General features: G+C 34.4%; 1 long non-coding RNA gene across 1 annotated transcript in view; it reads right to left on the bottom strand.

The window, feature by feature from the left end:
• Window positions 1-2,354: 2,354 nt before the first annotated feature.
• Window positions 2,355-15,902, bottom strand: part of LOC125174593 (uncharacterized) — a 123,818-nt gene continuing 110,270 nt past the window's right edge. The window contains exons 4-5 of the long non-coding RNA XR_007155463.1: window positions 3,922-3,987; window positions 2,355-2,427 (exon numbers count right to left, since the gene is read on the bottom strand). This is a non-coding gene — a long non-coding RNA (uncharacterized LOC125174593). The remainder of the gene's footprint in view (window positions 2,428-3,921; window positions 3,988-15,902) is intronic.

Consider the following 15,902-nt stretch of genomic DNA (forward strand, 5'->3'; position numbering starts at 1 on the left):
TGGAGAGAACCCAAACTAAAACAGCTATGGCCAGAAGTGGTTCTGGAAGGCAAATCCTCAAGATGGGATTCTACAATGTAATTTCTTGCCTACTGGGTGGTAAACAAATACTTCGTTGTTGTAAAAAACAAATGTGGTGACTGAATGCTACAACTTTGTAATTACTAAGACTTTCATCTGCAGAGAACTGGAATGAGGCACAGCTCAAGGGGAAACACTGGCTTCTGTGATACCTCTGGCAACTAAAATACATAAGGCAATGGTAATTAGAGAGATTGTGGAGTTGGTAGCTTTGGGCTACTCTCTTAGAAGCCTTGATATAGGGAAGAATAGGTTAGGTCATCCAACTATCAACTCAGACCTAACTATGAAAGCCAAAAAGCCTCCATCTCAGCATTTAAAGGAACCATCATTTCCTACACCTGGAGGTGAGACTATGCTGAAAGCAGGCTCAAAAGTTGACCGTAACCATGGCAAAATCAGAAGGACTATGGGTAAACAGAGGGAGTCTCGATATGGGGACTTTTGGTAGGATGTGCTGGAGAACTTTGAGTCCACATAATCATGTAAGCCCTTAGGTTCAAACAAGTACCCTCTTTCCCTTTTCTTGGGTAGACTAGCCTCCTGATATTTGCAGACCATGCAAAGACCACATCTGAGGTAGATGCCTTGTAAACTGATGTTTGTCCTCTTCAAGATTTTCCTTGGGTCCCATGACCCAAAAGATGAACTGAAAGGAAATGGGTTATTCACCAAAAGGCCTATGAAACATTGCTAATATTTACCAGAATGGACCAGGAGGGCATGTCAGTGAGTTGCTTCTTAAACATGTTGAAGGGAGATGTGTGCAAATAAAGGGCAGCGTAGGAGAGAGTGAATTTATATGGAAGGATTTATGAGTCAGGATTTAATTCTTGGGCAAGGATGCCAGGAATGAAACTTTGAATCCTGGGGATGATAATGGCTTATAGTAAACTGGGTGGATATGCTGGCACATCCTTGGCAAAGAATTGGGGAAGTGATCAGAAGACTCAGAGATATGGACGTGATTGATATGGACAAACATAAGATTTATTTTGGAGACACTGTCTTCACTAAAGTGATGAGGAATGTGATAATGCGAGGTACACTAGAATTGCCGAAAAGGCAGTGGTAGCTGTCCACTAGAGCCCAGATTGGATAATAGGAGATAAAGTCATGAAACTGCTTATTAACATGAATGTAAATAAGATTCTGTTAAAGATGAGGTCGGGTGATTGTACCTCACCTTGTCAAAGACAAGTTGGGTGTAATTCCAGTGTGTGCAACAAGGCTGAAATGGCTACCAAAGTCCTGACCTATAGGAATCTATCAGAGTAACTAATAGACTATTGGTTTCCTATGGGCAAGAAAGGCAGCCAATGAAGTATTGCTTGAAATATAGATCAGTTAGATGGAGGATGCTGTTGGTGGCCATAAAAGGAACTCATGATTCCTTTCCCAGTTTCGAGGATTATTCCCAGACCACCAATTAAATGGAAACCAGACCCTCTTCGGGAAAGACTCTGCAATGCCAACATAAGTTTTACATTAGCTGCTTTCTCAAGCTTTCTCAATAGGACTTTGGTATTTTACCAAAGTAATTATGCATCAGGAAAAAAGTAAGACATAGATATTTAAGAAATGTTGGTTGGAAGATCTTACCTGGTACTGATACTAGGGGTCCCAAATGTCATCATAGTCCACCTTCAGAATGCAGTCACATGGACACAAAATGAAAAGTGCTATTCTAGCTCACATTCATCTCATGGTGGGATGACTGAGTCTGATCTCATTATGTAGTCATTACTCCTTTCCTTAACTGTGTACCCAGGAAACATACCAACTCACAGAAATCATTTTGATTTCTTACTATATGGAATGAAAACTATCATGATAAGGAAGGCCAACTGGAAGTCATCTTGAAATGGCTTTCCCTGGTCAAGTTAATTAGAAGCAATAGCCATGGCCAAAGAGGAATGGTAAAGAGTTAAGACATATTCAAAAAACCTAAAAATTATAGGGTTGCTGATGTATGAGTTCTACAAAAACCAGATGGATAATGGCAGATGATTATAGATTATTGTAACTTTAACCTGGTGGTAACCTCAAGCATACCTGCTATACAGAATGCAGTATGTTTTCTAGAAGAGGTTAATAAATTCTTTGGAACCTGCTATGTGGCTATCGATATGGTGATTGTATTCTTTTTATTCCTCATCAAGGCAGCAGTACTTACTAATTTTCTTGCCTAAAGGCTATGTTAATTCTTCTGTTCTCAACCACAATATAGTACAAAAAAGCCTTAATTGTCCAGACATTCCAGAAAAGTTTATGCTGGTCTAATATATTGATAGTATCATGTTAATTATACCTGGTGAGCAGAAAATGCCAAATTCTTTAGATGTCCTGTTGAGAAACAAGTGGGCCAGTTGTTAGGAGATATACCCTACCAAGACTCAGTTTCTGCCACATCAGTGAGGTAATCAGATTAGCCTAATGAGGGGAGCAAACAGTTATTTTAACTGAGTAACGAGGATATTTCAAGGGATCCCCAGGTACAGGAACTACACTACAGGGCAAACACGCAGAGGACCAAGGTCATCATCCAGACAAAGAACCTCACCTTCCAGGAACACTGGTGTTACACAGAGGAGGCCTTCCTGTCTCTGGGTAGGGTAACCAGTTCCATTTGAACTTGTTCTCTTTGCAACAAAAAGGGGAAATGAACCAGCCTCTAGGGCCCTCCACATTTGCTTCCAAGATGGTAAAAATGTACTTTTGCTAACATATCAGATTGCAGAAGAGCTCCAACAAGTAGCTGGACCAGCTTCCACTTTTAATGACAAAATTGAGAATTCTTTTGGTCATATCATCACCAAAACTCTATATTACCAGACCTTTAAAAATTTGCCAGTGTGATGTGCTTGAGAATGAATCCCCATTGTGGCTTTAATTTTTCCCATTTCTATTCAGCTTGAGTACTTTTTTCTATCTTTATTGACATTTCAGATTTCTGTTGCTCTAAATTGCATCTTTCACCATTTTTAAAAAGTGGATTTTTAAAATCATTAGTTTTAAACTTCATTATATATTCTGGTTATTAATCTTTCTCAGCTTTATGTGCTGCACACATCTTCCAATCCATGGTTCACATTTCAATTTGTGTATGATATATTTGGATACACAGAAAAAATAATATAAATGTAAATTATAGCACTATTTCCTTATTTTTTACTTGTTGTCTTATATGAGAAATCATTTCTTCTATCAATGCCACATAGATAATTGCATATATTACGCTCTACACTTGGTTCTGTAATGTATGAGAAAACTATATTTGTGTTTGGTATATTTTAGGAATCTATTTTGCCCCCTCCTATTCATAACCAGGTGACTTATCACTGTAGTGTATTGAGGAATCACTACTTTCTTCACAAATTTGCAGACATCATGGTAATATATCAAATTTCCACATAAACATGAATCTATTTCTCTACTTTCTGCTCTATTTTATTAACACATTTATCTCTACTGGCTCCACGGCCAAGACATTGCCTTAATTCTTCTGATTTGATTATTAAAATTAATATATCATAGAACAGATCCTCTCACCTGTTCCTGTCTTCAAAAAGTTTTTCTAATCTTTAATCGTTTGTTCTTTCACTTTTATTTGAAAACCAATTAATCAAAATCCACTAAGAAATCTATTTAGATTACAATTTACTGCATAATATTTATAGCTTAATTTGGAGGCAGTTGAAATCCCTACAATGTAGCCCCTTCTAAGCATGTGAAATTCACCTTATTTGGTATTACCTTAATGTTAATTATTTTTATAGCAATCTTGCAAATACTTTTAAAATGTAAATCTTTTGAATCCCATTCTTCCCAAGGCATTACCTGGGGTTATTGTATGAGTTTGGGGAATCCAGTAAGAAAGCTTCAGTTCTAACTCTTAGAGCAGTTCTGTGAAAAGAGAACATAAAGTATAATTTTTTTTTTAATTTCATCCAGAATCCAGATGAAGATAGAGAAATTTATTTTAATTTCTTTTGTTGCTCTCTAGATTTTTTTCTGGTATAACATTTCACTAAAATTGTAACACTCTCTTGAGCCACAAATTTGGCAGTTTGCAGCCCTGTTTTGTTTGGGTTGTTAGCCTTTTCTCCCATGCCTGCCCGACACGGACAAGGAACTCCAGCTCTCAACCACAGTGACTCCTTTCTGCCTTATTCCCAACCACTCAGCTGTCCGGGCCAAGCACCAGTCTGATTTTAGTTTTCTCTTCATTTGTGTCACAAGGGGAATCTTGTACCTTATTGGGAACACAGCTATAAGTTTAAGTTTGTTCGATGTGCTTTATTCAACATTTTTGAGGTACTTGATATTCCAGGGTTCCCGTATTTTCTGTACAATATATTGCCAGAAGAGGAAAAATTTTAATAAGAGATTCTTAAAATTAATATGTTCTAGTCACTTGGGGCACCTGGGTGGCTCAGTCACTTAAGTGTCCAATTCTTGATTTAGGCTCAGGTCATGATCTTTAGGTTGCTGGGTTCCAGCCCAGAATCAGGCTAGGCGATGACAGTGTGAAGCCTGCTTGGGATTCTCTCTCTCTCTTTCACTCTCCTGCTCTCTCTCTCTGTCTCTCAGAATAAATAGACTTTAAAACAAATTTTAAAAGTGTGTGTGCTGGATCTATTTTAAAAAATGTGTTCTGGGTGGCTCAGTAGGTTAAGTGACCCACTTGGGCTAAGGTCATGATCTCATGGTTTGTGAGTCTGAGCCCCAAAACAGGCTCTATGCTGACAGCTCAGAGCCTGGAGCCTGCTTTGGATTCTGGGTCTCTGTCTTTCTCTGCCCCTCCCCCACTCACGCTCTGTCTGTCTCTCTTTCTCTCAAAAGTAAATAAACATTAAAATTTTTTTAAAAAAATGTGTTCTAGACACTAAAAATAACCCAGTAATTTTACTACTTTTGTGAATAATTTCAGTAGCACAAATTTACAAACATTTCAAATACAGTGAAGCAGAATGTTTTGGGATTTTTCCCAAGATTATTAATATATCTACGTTAGTAATGGAGATATAAATAATTCATGTTTAAACAGCAGAAATATGGAAAAACCATGTAGCCTGAGTTTTATTGATGCAGATAAAACTCTCATTCACTGGATGTTAAACAAAATCTCAGAGACATTCAGAAGATATTGATAAAGAAAAATTAACAGTTGTTTCCAAGAATCTTAACTCAAACTAAAATAATTGCAGGACAATACCAATAGTGCACTGATTTCAAGGTGCCTGTTTCAAAATGTGTGGAGAATTATTTATATGTGTACAAATATGTGATACTAAGTGGTCACAAGAATTCTTAGTGGAATTCTGACTTAGATTTCTTGGTAAATCTGAATATTGTATTCAATTATGTTTGGAATATTTTAATCAGACGTAAATCTGAAGTTAATCTACCCATAAGAGATCTCCCCGCAGAAAAGAAATCTTTGGGGCGTCTGGGTGGCTCAGTCAGTTAAGCCTCCAACTTCAGCTCAGCTCATGATCTTGCCATTCAACAATTTGAGCCCCTCGTTGGGCTCTGTGCTGACAGCTCAGAGCCTTGATTGAGGCTGTTTCAGATTCTGTGTCTCCCTCTCTTTCTGCCCATCCACCACTTATGCGCTGGCTCTGGCTCTCAAAAATGAATAAACGCTAACAAATTTTTCTTAAAAGAAAACCTTTGTGTTTGAATTAGATAACCACCTTTGAGGAAACTCTACTGTGGTCACTGTGTTTTGATTATTAAAGAATAAAACTGAAATCAGTTTCTTTTCTGCTCTTAGTGGATTTTACTTTTGGTTCTATAACTGTTCATGACAACTTGGACAAGACTCTTAATCAATTTTCACCCTCTTTTAAAATCAGATGAGAAATTTTATTCTTTCTATAAGGATATTTTGAGATTGATATAACCACATAATCTAATAAAATTAGCTATTCATGAACTGGATCATCCCCGTGTTATGTGATGTTGTTGAATATTCTTATCACCCCACGTTTTTGAAACACTAGTATAATGATAATTTGTGTTGATAATGAAACTCCTGAAATGCTTTCTGAATCATTAAAGGAAGACTAGATTAGGTTCAGAATAGTTTTAATTCCAAGTGACTCATCTGTCTCATTAATGTCCTAAATTGCGACTCAAAGTCCTTCAGAATCTTCAGAGAAACTCACACTTCATTGTGCTTTCACTAGTGTTACAGTAGGTTTTCTTTTTTTTTTTTAATTTTCAGTGTCAAAACTTGCAGATTAAGATGAGCCTGCACTTTCCACTGTGTACCAGAGACGTGGCTTTGACCAATTTTCACAATTTCCACCAAAACTTGACTTTATCTGTAAGACTGGGATACTAATGCCTCACTCATTGTTTGACAGTGCATACAGCATGTTTAGTCAGGCCCTAGCATAGTAGTAAGTACATTTACTCTCTTAAATGTTATTATTTTACTAACTCTTTGCAGCCATTATTTTCATCATGCTCCCATTGTTTTCAGTAATAGGAAATTAACCCTTATATGCTATTATACTCAGTCCAAAGTTCTCCAGTTTCCCAATCAACAGAGGAATAGGGTCATTCATGGAACCACGATCCTACTGAACATACTTTTCTTGTGTGGTATTAAGATCCTGATTCTCTGATTCACAATTTCACCACCTAATATAGGAAGTTCACATTTACTCTGTGTAATTTTGAGTTTGTCTCTTTTTTTCCTGAGCTTCAGTTCCTTCATCTGAAACATGAAGTTGATGGGCCTAATTCGGAAGACTGAACTGAGAAGAATGCTTCTAGAAATCATCTAGTACAGTGTCTGAGAAACATCACAGAATAATGTTAGAGACTTCCTTAAGTCTCTATTGCATGACCTGATCTTCTCTATTAAACGTCAGTTCCAATGACGCCATCAAAATTGCACTTGATTTCTCTTGCCATTGTCCTCTCCCTATTAATACTCATGTATTCATCAGGTAAATATTACTTATTATATATTAACCTTTGTCACTCCCGTTGCCTGAGCAAACCTTCATGATTCTTCAAGACCAATCCCAGAAATTGACATTTGTATGACCTACTTTCATTACTGCAGCCCCCATTGATATTTTCTTATCTAAAATCCTGAAATCTCATTCACTGAACATTTATTTATTAACTAGGAATTTATATTATAAAATAAATTGCATAATTTGTTACATGTGGGAACTCTAATTCTGTAGGAAATAAGAGTCATGTGTATAGATGAATTGCAATATTTTATAGGAAAACTATTACTGTTAATACCATTATGTGTTATATAATACTCTAATTCACTTACATAATACTTTTTTACTTCTTAATTTTATCATGCATTTCTCAAGGGAAAGGAATATCTTCTATTTCTATTTTGTAATGTACATCAATTATTCACAATGCTGAGCACCTTAAAGGGCACGAAAGAATATTGTTTGGGTAACTGAACAAAAATAATGTTTATTGTTACTGGAAACTTTACAATATTCAGAATATTTAAATCTGACCTCTGCTTTGAAAACATGTTTAAGATATTTTAAAAATTAGAACTGCAAAAGCAATGTTATATATAAGAGTTCATAGCAAAACCATTTGGAGTTGTATTAAGAAGGAGAAGATAATAAAATGTTAAAGATGGATAGAAATTAAAAATAGAATGTTAAAGATGTTAAAGATGGATAGAAATTAAGAGATGTAGTAAAAAATAAAGTGCTCTGATTCCTATCCTGGGGGCAAACTAACATCATACTAGCTTTCCCTAAAACCAATCACAGAGACACTTTAGAAGAGGGCAACGTGTATTTCAGGAATAAGCCAGAAATGAACACACAAAGATAATATTTTTAGGAACACTTGGGTAGAGTTAATGCTATTTTGAACTAGAGTTATGGATGGGAATGGAGATAACAGCGTCACAAGAATGGTAAGATTAAAGAAATAATTTAAGTTTACCTTTTTTCATTCCCTTATGTTGGTGCTTCACACAGAATTTTTCTGCACAGATTCTGATACAGGGGAGGGGAGAACCCAATACAATGTAAATGTCCATTGAGTTAAGGAATCTATGAAAATGGATGCTTATGAACCATTTGAATTGCCCTTGAGCATTGGTTCCTCAATTTTTCCTCCTTCAAGTCCTAAAAGCTGAGGAAACAGTGCTTTTGCAATGCTGCTTTTGCTAAGAGTTAAGTGGGGGGAAATCTCACATTTGACCCAGAACTTGAGTAGTGTCAGAGACTGCCATGGTTCTTTGGCTCCCTTCCCTATTGTTCTGGCCACATATCTGGCTTTTAGCTCATTTCCAGGAAAGATGACCAGATTCAGTAGTAAATACTTTCAGAGAAACATGATTATATAAACATTCAGCCATCTGAGAAATGAAAAACATGATAAATAAACATGATAAATTTATCACCTTATTACCACCTGAAGGTGAATTCTTAAAATTAATGGATAAGGGTTTTACATATAAGCATTTAAAATGTATATAGATAGTTAGATAACAAAGTAATTTATTACTATGAAATAAAAAATATATTAAAAAACAAATTATAATTATTGATCAGTGTAGGATTTGAAATAAATTCTCAATAGATAAAATAAACAAAAAAATGATGACAGCTGAAGATCAATCGCTGAGCTGAAAGTTATGATTGAGGAAATGCAATAGGAAAAGACAAAAATATTCTTTAATTTTAAAATTAAAAATGAAAAAAAATACTAAGAGATATCACAGATAGATAACGAAGGACAAAACACAAAGTAATTGACATTGGAGACGGTAAAATAATACAAATAAAAAGTAAAAAATATTCAAAAACACAGTAAAAATATTTTCCCAAATTAAAGATGAAAGACCTGAAATTTAAAACTATAATTTTGAATTCTATGACAAAAAGAAGAAAAGAAAAAAATCCATATCTAAGTACATATTATTGAAATGTAAAAATATCAAATCCTAAAGAATGTAGAGTGCAAAAGCAAATTGTAAAGGCCTATCATTTATAAAGAAATAAGAAGCAGATTGATAACAGACTTCAATATTGAATGTAAGAAGAAAATGTAATAATGGTTAAGAGAGTTTTGAAGAAAAAGGACTTTGAACCTAGAATTTTATATCCAATCAAATTGTCAATCAAAGGTGTGGATGTAAAAAAAAATATTCTCAGATATCCATGCTCCCAAAGGATCTATCACATAAAGATCCATAGTCAAACACTCTTGGAAAAGATACTCAATAAGAATAGAACTAGGCCCAGAATAGTGTTGCAGTAGGTATGATTATTGTCTATTGAAGAAATCCTAGTACAGAAGAATAGAGAGGTGGAAGAAGAGGAGGAGGAGGAGGAGAAGAATGTACTAGAATTAAAATCTTAAACATTAACATAATGAAGAACAGATGATGGAAGAAAAAGGGAGAGCAAAAGGATATGTAAGCATGACATACAATGAAGTTTTGTTATAGAAAGATACAGCTATTATTTTTTTAATTAAGATAAACATGAATATACATCTTAAGTTAACTGCTATAAGAAAGAACATAGGTTACATAGCACTTCTAAAAATCTTAATATTGGATATGAGAAAAGAAGAAAAAATATTGTAAGCGGAAAATAAGAAGAGCAATGAGGGAAATCAGTCTTAAATATTAGCAATAATTAAACACATAGACATTGCCTAAGCTAAACTATTAAATTCTTATCTTTTAAAATTAAAAAAAAAAACAACCACGGGACTCAGGCGTCTATTATTTCCAGGAGAAACACTTAAAGAGGCATAGATATTTCAAACATAACTAGTGGGAAAAAACATATCAGACAAATACCAATTAAAAGTCAAATGTGTGCTACTGTTGACAAAATAGAATTTAAACAAACAATATCATAAGAAACAAAAGAAAATACATGCATTAGTAAAAGAAATAAAAAGCAAAAACTTCTAATTATCATAAAACATATGCCTCTAACAATACATTTGCAAATATATAAAGCTACAGTTGAGAAAGGTATGAAGAGAACTAGGAAAATCCACAAGGGCCTTTAAAAAATCTCTCAAAAACGAATAGGTCAAATTGAAGTAAAGTAAGCAGTGTCACTGAAGATAAAATAACATTACTAATTATAATTAATTCATATATATGCTATGTATAATAATTTATTAATTAGACATATATAGGTGTATGCTCTATCTACATATACATGTATTTATATGCATTTGTGCATTTAACAAATAATATCATTGATAAATTTACAGTATATGTAGAACTCCACAAGTTTCAACCACACACAAAACTTTAAAAGAATATTAAATATATTTTATTTTATATTTATTTTAAAGGTATTTTATATTTGATAAAGAGGTTTTCAATAAATTCTAAAAGCCAGTACAGATCCTATCTTTCTTTAATGTAAGATCATGCGAATAATATTCTCTCCAATGCCAAAAATAATAATAACTTTAAAAACATCAATCTACTGATGCAAAATTTATGTATTCACCCTAATCTCTTTTGAATCCAGACTTACAGAACCATTTGCCTACTTGGTCCTTCCACATGAGTGTTTAATAGATAGGTATCTCAAAACATACTATGTCCAAAATTTCACTTCTGGCCCTTTGCTCCAAGTTGCTACACCCACCATTTGCCCCATCTCAGATGATGGCAATTCAATTGGGCCTTTACTGAGAGTTTTTGACTCATACTCTTCTCCACAGGTTGCATCCTGTTTGCAAATCATAATAGGCAGAATTCTCCAGGTATCACACTCAGAGATTGAGATTCTATTCAGGACATTTTAGAGGGAGTGTTCTTGTTCCTGATCAACACCTGTGGAGGAGTGAATACTAGGTTGGCTGAACGGGGCACAGGAGAGGGTGGGTGTGGGCATAAACTCTCAGTCACTGCTTTTCCAGCAAAGTGAGTCTAAAGTTAGTCCTCTGAAGTGTATGGCAACTGCAGGTGTTGGTTTCAAAGGATATAGACATCCTAAGAATAAACACTCAAAAATATGAAGTTATTGAAGATACCCACATACAGCACTGAAGGCTTCTACTAACTTCCCCCCAAGAGGAATTGGTGTGATGGATTTGCAAATCGTATTACCTTGAAGGTTATAAAGACCCAGAGGACAGTTCCAGGTTGGGGACCTGAGAAAGCAAACTCTCTTTTGGGGCTGGCTGCTGTAATGGCAGAAAGGAACTCACACAGAAATAAAGTTGGGGCAGTACCACAATGTCCCTGAAGCTAGGTTAACAAATGCAATTTCATTCCACTGGAATCTACATTTTCCTGCTACCCATGCAAAATATTCATGTAGTTATTTCCCTCATAAATCATAAATTTCACTTATCTTCTCTGTTAAATTATCTGCAAGAACTCCATTCTTAACTGGTACTGGGTATCTGGAGATACTAGAATAATCTTTATAAATTAAAATACATGCGGTTTGGAAAATTAGTTAATACAATGTATCATAAATGCTGGAAAAGTAGAGATCCCGCAAGCAAGCCAAGGAAACTTTTATTTATTTACTTAAGTAGTCTACCAGAGAGGCCAATTTGTTCAGTGAATTGTGGCTAATGGAAGATGCAGTAAAGTCTCAAATTATTAACTCCAAGCTTCATTTCTTTCTGCTTCCACTACCTGCTGAATGGAAGGAATGGAAAAGAACATTGCAGTGGAGATGGGTTAAACAAAATGTGGAAAAATAATAAAAGAGAATGAAAAATTTTAAAATACTTGGTGAGCCTGGGTGGCTCAGTTGGTTAAGTGTCTGACTCTTGATTTCAGCTCAGGTCATGATCTCACATTCGTGAGTTTGAGCCCTGTGTCAGGCTCTGTGCTGACAGCATGGAGCTTGCTTGGGATTCTCTCTCTCTCTCTCTCTCTCTCTCTCTCTCTCTCTCTCTCGATAAATGAATAAAAATTAAAAAAAACAAAAATAACAACACAGAAAAAGGGATACCTAAGAGTTGTCTATGCTTCTGGTGTTACCAATTGCTATCAAAGGCAAAATAGAGGGATATGTGGAACAGATGGTTCTTTTTTCTATACTGAAAAGAACTGGTCTCAAAATGAATGAATTGATTGATCAATTTGCTTGTTTGTTAATCATGACAAAAAATTCTGTACCAGGAACTTACGTATGTAATTTTAACATCTTTTAAATATGATGACATAGGGGCGCCTGGGTGGCGCAGTCGGTTAAGCGTCCGACTTCAGCCAGGTCACGATCTCGCGGTCCGCGAGTTCGAGCCCCGCGTCAGGCTCTGGGCTGATGGCTCGGAGCCTGGAGCCTGTTTCCGATTCTGTGTCTCCCTCTCTCTCTGCCCCTCCCCCGTTCATGCTCTGTCTCTCTCTGTCCCAAAAATAAAATAAAAAAAAACGTTGAAAAAAAAAATTAAAAAAAAAAAATGATGATATATTCCTCAGTAACTTTCTATTGCAACAAAAAGAATGTTGATAATGATATTCAAATAAAATAGAAGGCTACATTTGTTTCAGAAAAATAGTATAATAATAAAAGAAACTCAGAGAAACCTATTTTGAAATAAGCAACCATCAGCTAAAGCTGCCCAAAGCACCTTAAAGCAGAAAGGAATACAAAACAAATAAGGCAAAGACATTACTCAAAAACATTTACTTAAGGCCAGGGAGCAGAAATGGCCATATTTTAAAGCTCTTCTACTTGAATTTATGTGATTAGACTGTTTCTATGCCATGAAGCAGAGTTGTTAGGAGTGAATTCCTTTCAAATTGAAGCAATAATGTCCCTCAAGCAAACATTTGCCTTATTTCAACCTTTCATAATGACTGTAAATCAAGCAAACTATACAATGACAGAGATTAATTTAAAGTCAAAGCAAATAAAGATAAGAGCTATAGCAAACTCTTCTGGAAGCTTTGTCCAGCCAAACCTCCAGAGCTGAATGGTTTTAGCTGAAAATGGCTCTGTGATTTCCTTGGAATGTTTACTATTCATCAGAAAAACGAGCATTTTCAGAAAATTTGACCAAAGAGTACGCTAACAATCATTCTGGTAAAGACCCACTCCATTGGCAAACTGAAATATGAGCTGCTCCAAATGGCTTGCAATCTAATAAAAGGTAGGGTTCATTGCTGTCTTTGTTTTTCTCACTGTTTACATTGGCTACTCTTAATTCTTAATTTTTCAGTGGGTTAGGTGTTAAAATAGTCTAAGGGAAGAGAAATGAGAAGGTAAACATTCTAAATCTTTTATTAGTTTAATGGTATAATTATACTGTATTTGCTGCTAAAACTTCAGAAACTGGCTACCGCGGATGCTGACATGATTAAATTAAGTAATGCATGTCCAACATACAGAGATTCATTTATTATAAGTGTTAGGGGAAGCAAGGAGATATTATTTAGCACCAACTATATGTCATTATTAAGTATCACATCAGATATGGTTTTTGTTAAATGTTTTCCAGATTAAGGAAGTTCACTAGTTGTGCTATTCTGCTAAGATTGCTAAGAAATTTTATACAAATATTCCTTTTTTAATAACCATATTTCATTTTATCAAATGCTATTCCTACATCTGTTGAATTGAATGAATGATTTTTATTTATTCTTTTAATATGGTATATCATGGTGATGTTTTTCGAATGTTAAAATGACATTATAATAGATGAATAAAAATTCCTTATGAAGCAAATTCCTGTTCTGTAGGAAGGTTCAGTTCAGTGAACTCAGGTTTATTGAATTTGTTGTATTGCTTCATACTTTTGTATCTATGTTCATAAGGAGCATTTATCTTTTTTTTCTTTCCAATAATGTCCTTGCCAGATTTGGGTTACAAATTTATTCTGGCCTTGTAATATACATTGCAAAATGTTTCTTCTTTTACTGCTCTCTCTAAAACATCTAAAAATTTTTCTCAAGGATAGATGTTACTTCTTCCTTTACTATTTGGTAGTACTCACCAGTAAGTTTGGGGCTGAGTTTGGAATTTTCTTTGCAGGAAATTTTAAATATGCTTTATTTCTTTAACATTTATGAAACTTTTCAATTTTCTGTTCATTCTTGATTCAAATTTGTGATCATATACATAAAGCATCTAAGCTTCTAATTTACTGCATGATATTTAAGATCATTTTTTAAAATATCTGTGAGTTCCATGGTGAAGTTCTTCCTTTCCTGATACTACATTAGAGTGTTTTTATGTTATCAATCCCAGGTTAATCCACTGGTATTATACTACTAAGCGAACCAACTTTTGGGCTAGTTCATTCTTGTTATTTGTTTCCTTTTCATACATTTCTTCTGTTTTTATTTATATTATCCTATATTTTATACAAAATCTCTTCTTTTTTTAAGTTTTTATGATGAACACTTAGAGGATTGATTTTCTTTGCCTTTATTATTTTTAATAATTGTATTGAAAGTTAAGCTTTGGGGGCACTTGGGTGGCTCAGTCGGTTAGGCATCGGACTTCAGCTCAGGTCATGATCTCATTGTTTGTGAGTTCGAGCCTTGCATAAGGCTCTGAGCCTGGAGCCTGCTTCAGATTCTGTGTGTGTGTCTCTCTCTCCTCCCCTCCCCAGCTCATGCTCTGTCTCTCTGTCTCTCTGTCTCAAAAATAAATAAACATTAAAAACAAAAAGTTATGGTTTTTTTCTAGGCACAGGCTACCTGTATATTGCCAATTCCCATATGCAGTATTTTCATTATTAATCATTTCAATATTTCCTAATTTTGCTTATTCTTTCTTCTATCCAAAGGTTATTTAGAAGTGCATTTCTAAATTTCCAAAAATTTGTGGACTTTCCAGTGATGTTTTTATAAATTTAACTTCAGCTTATTTTACATCAGAAAAATACAATGTATGATTTTGAGTTTTTGAAATATGTTGACACTTTATGTTTGATCAGTTGTATTGTAATTGTTCCATGATTATTGGGAGAAAAAAGATATATTCTGATATTGTAAGTAAATGTTCTCTAAATTATCCTGCATTAGTGAATTTTCACAATGGAATTCTTTGTCTTCTTCCTGAGGATCACTCGTTAGTATTATTTTGGGTGCAGATCTAGGATAACAAACTGGAGATAATTTGTGTTTCCTTAAAATATCTTTATCTCACTTTTCAATGGTTATTTCCTGTGTATAGGATTTTAAGCTGGCAGATAGTTTTTTCAGCACTTTGAAAATACAATTCTTTTGTCTTCTGGCATTCAATATTTCTTTTGGGATGTCAGCTGCTGTTTTATATGCTGCCCCTTTGAAAGTAAATGCTATCCCCACCCCACCCTCACTAGCACACTACTTTAAAAATGCCCCTTTGTATTTTGTTTTGGCAGTTTTAATTATTTTGTGCCTTAGTGTGCTTTTTCTTATATTTTTGCTTCTTAAAATTTGCTGAGATTCTTAAATCTCTAGCATTCTTTCATCAATTTTGTGAAAAACTTAATCTTTATTTTGTCAAATATATTTTTATATGTCCCTATTTTCTTTCTTTTCCCCTTCTGAGACTCCTATGACATAAATGTCAGATATTCTCATATTAGTCTGTAGACCCCTAACTCTCTTTTCCATATTCTTAAACTTTTTCATCTTTGTACCATATTCTATCTAATTACTTCTGAGTTATATTCTTTTCTATTTTATCTACATACAGCAAGATCTAATTTACTGTGAAACAGAATTGTGGAATTTTGTTTTTCAATTATAAAATTCCCTGTTTGAGCTTCTGTAAATTTTCTAATTACCTACTAACATTCTCAAATTTGTCTTTTCTTTCTTGAGCATTTTACATTTAGTTATTTCTAGTAACTCCTTTTTACAGATACAT

Source organism: Prionailurus viverrinus, chromosome A1 (genome assembly GCF_022837055.1).
Source record: "Prionailurus viverrinus isolate Anna chromosome A1, UM_Priviv_1.0, whole genome shotgun sequence".
NCBI lineage: Eukaryota > Metazoa > Chordata > Mammalia > Carnivora > Felidae > Prionailurus > Prionailurus viverrinus.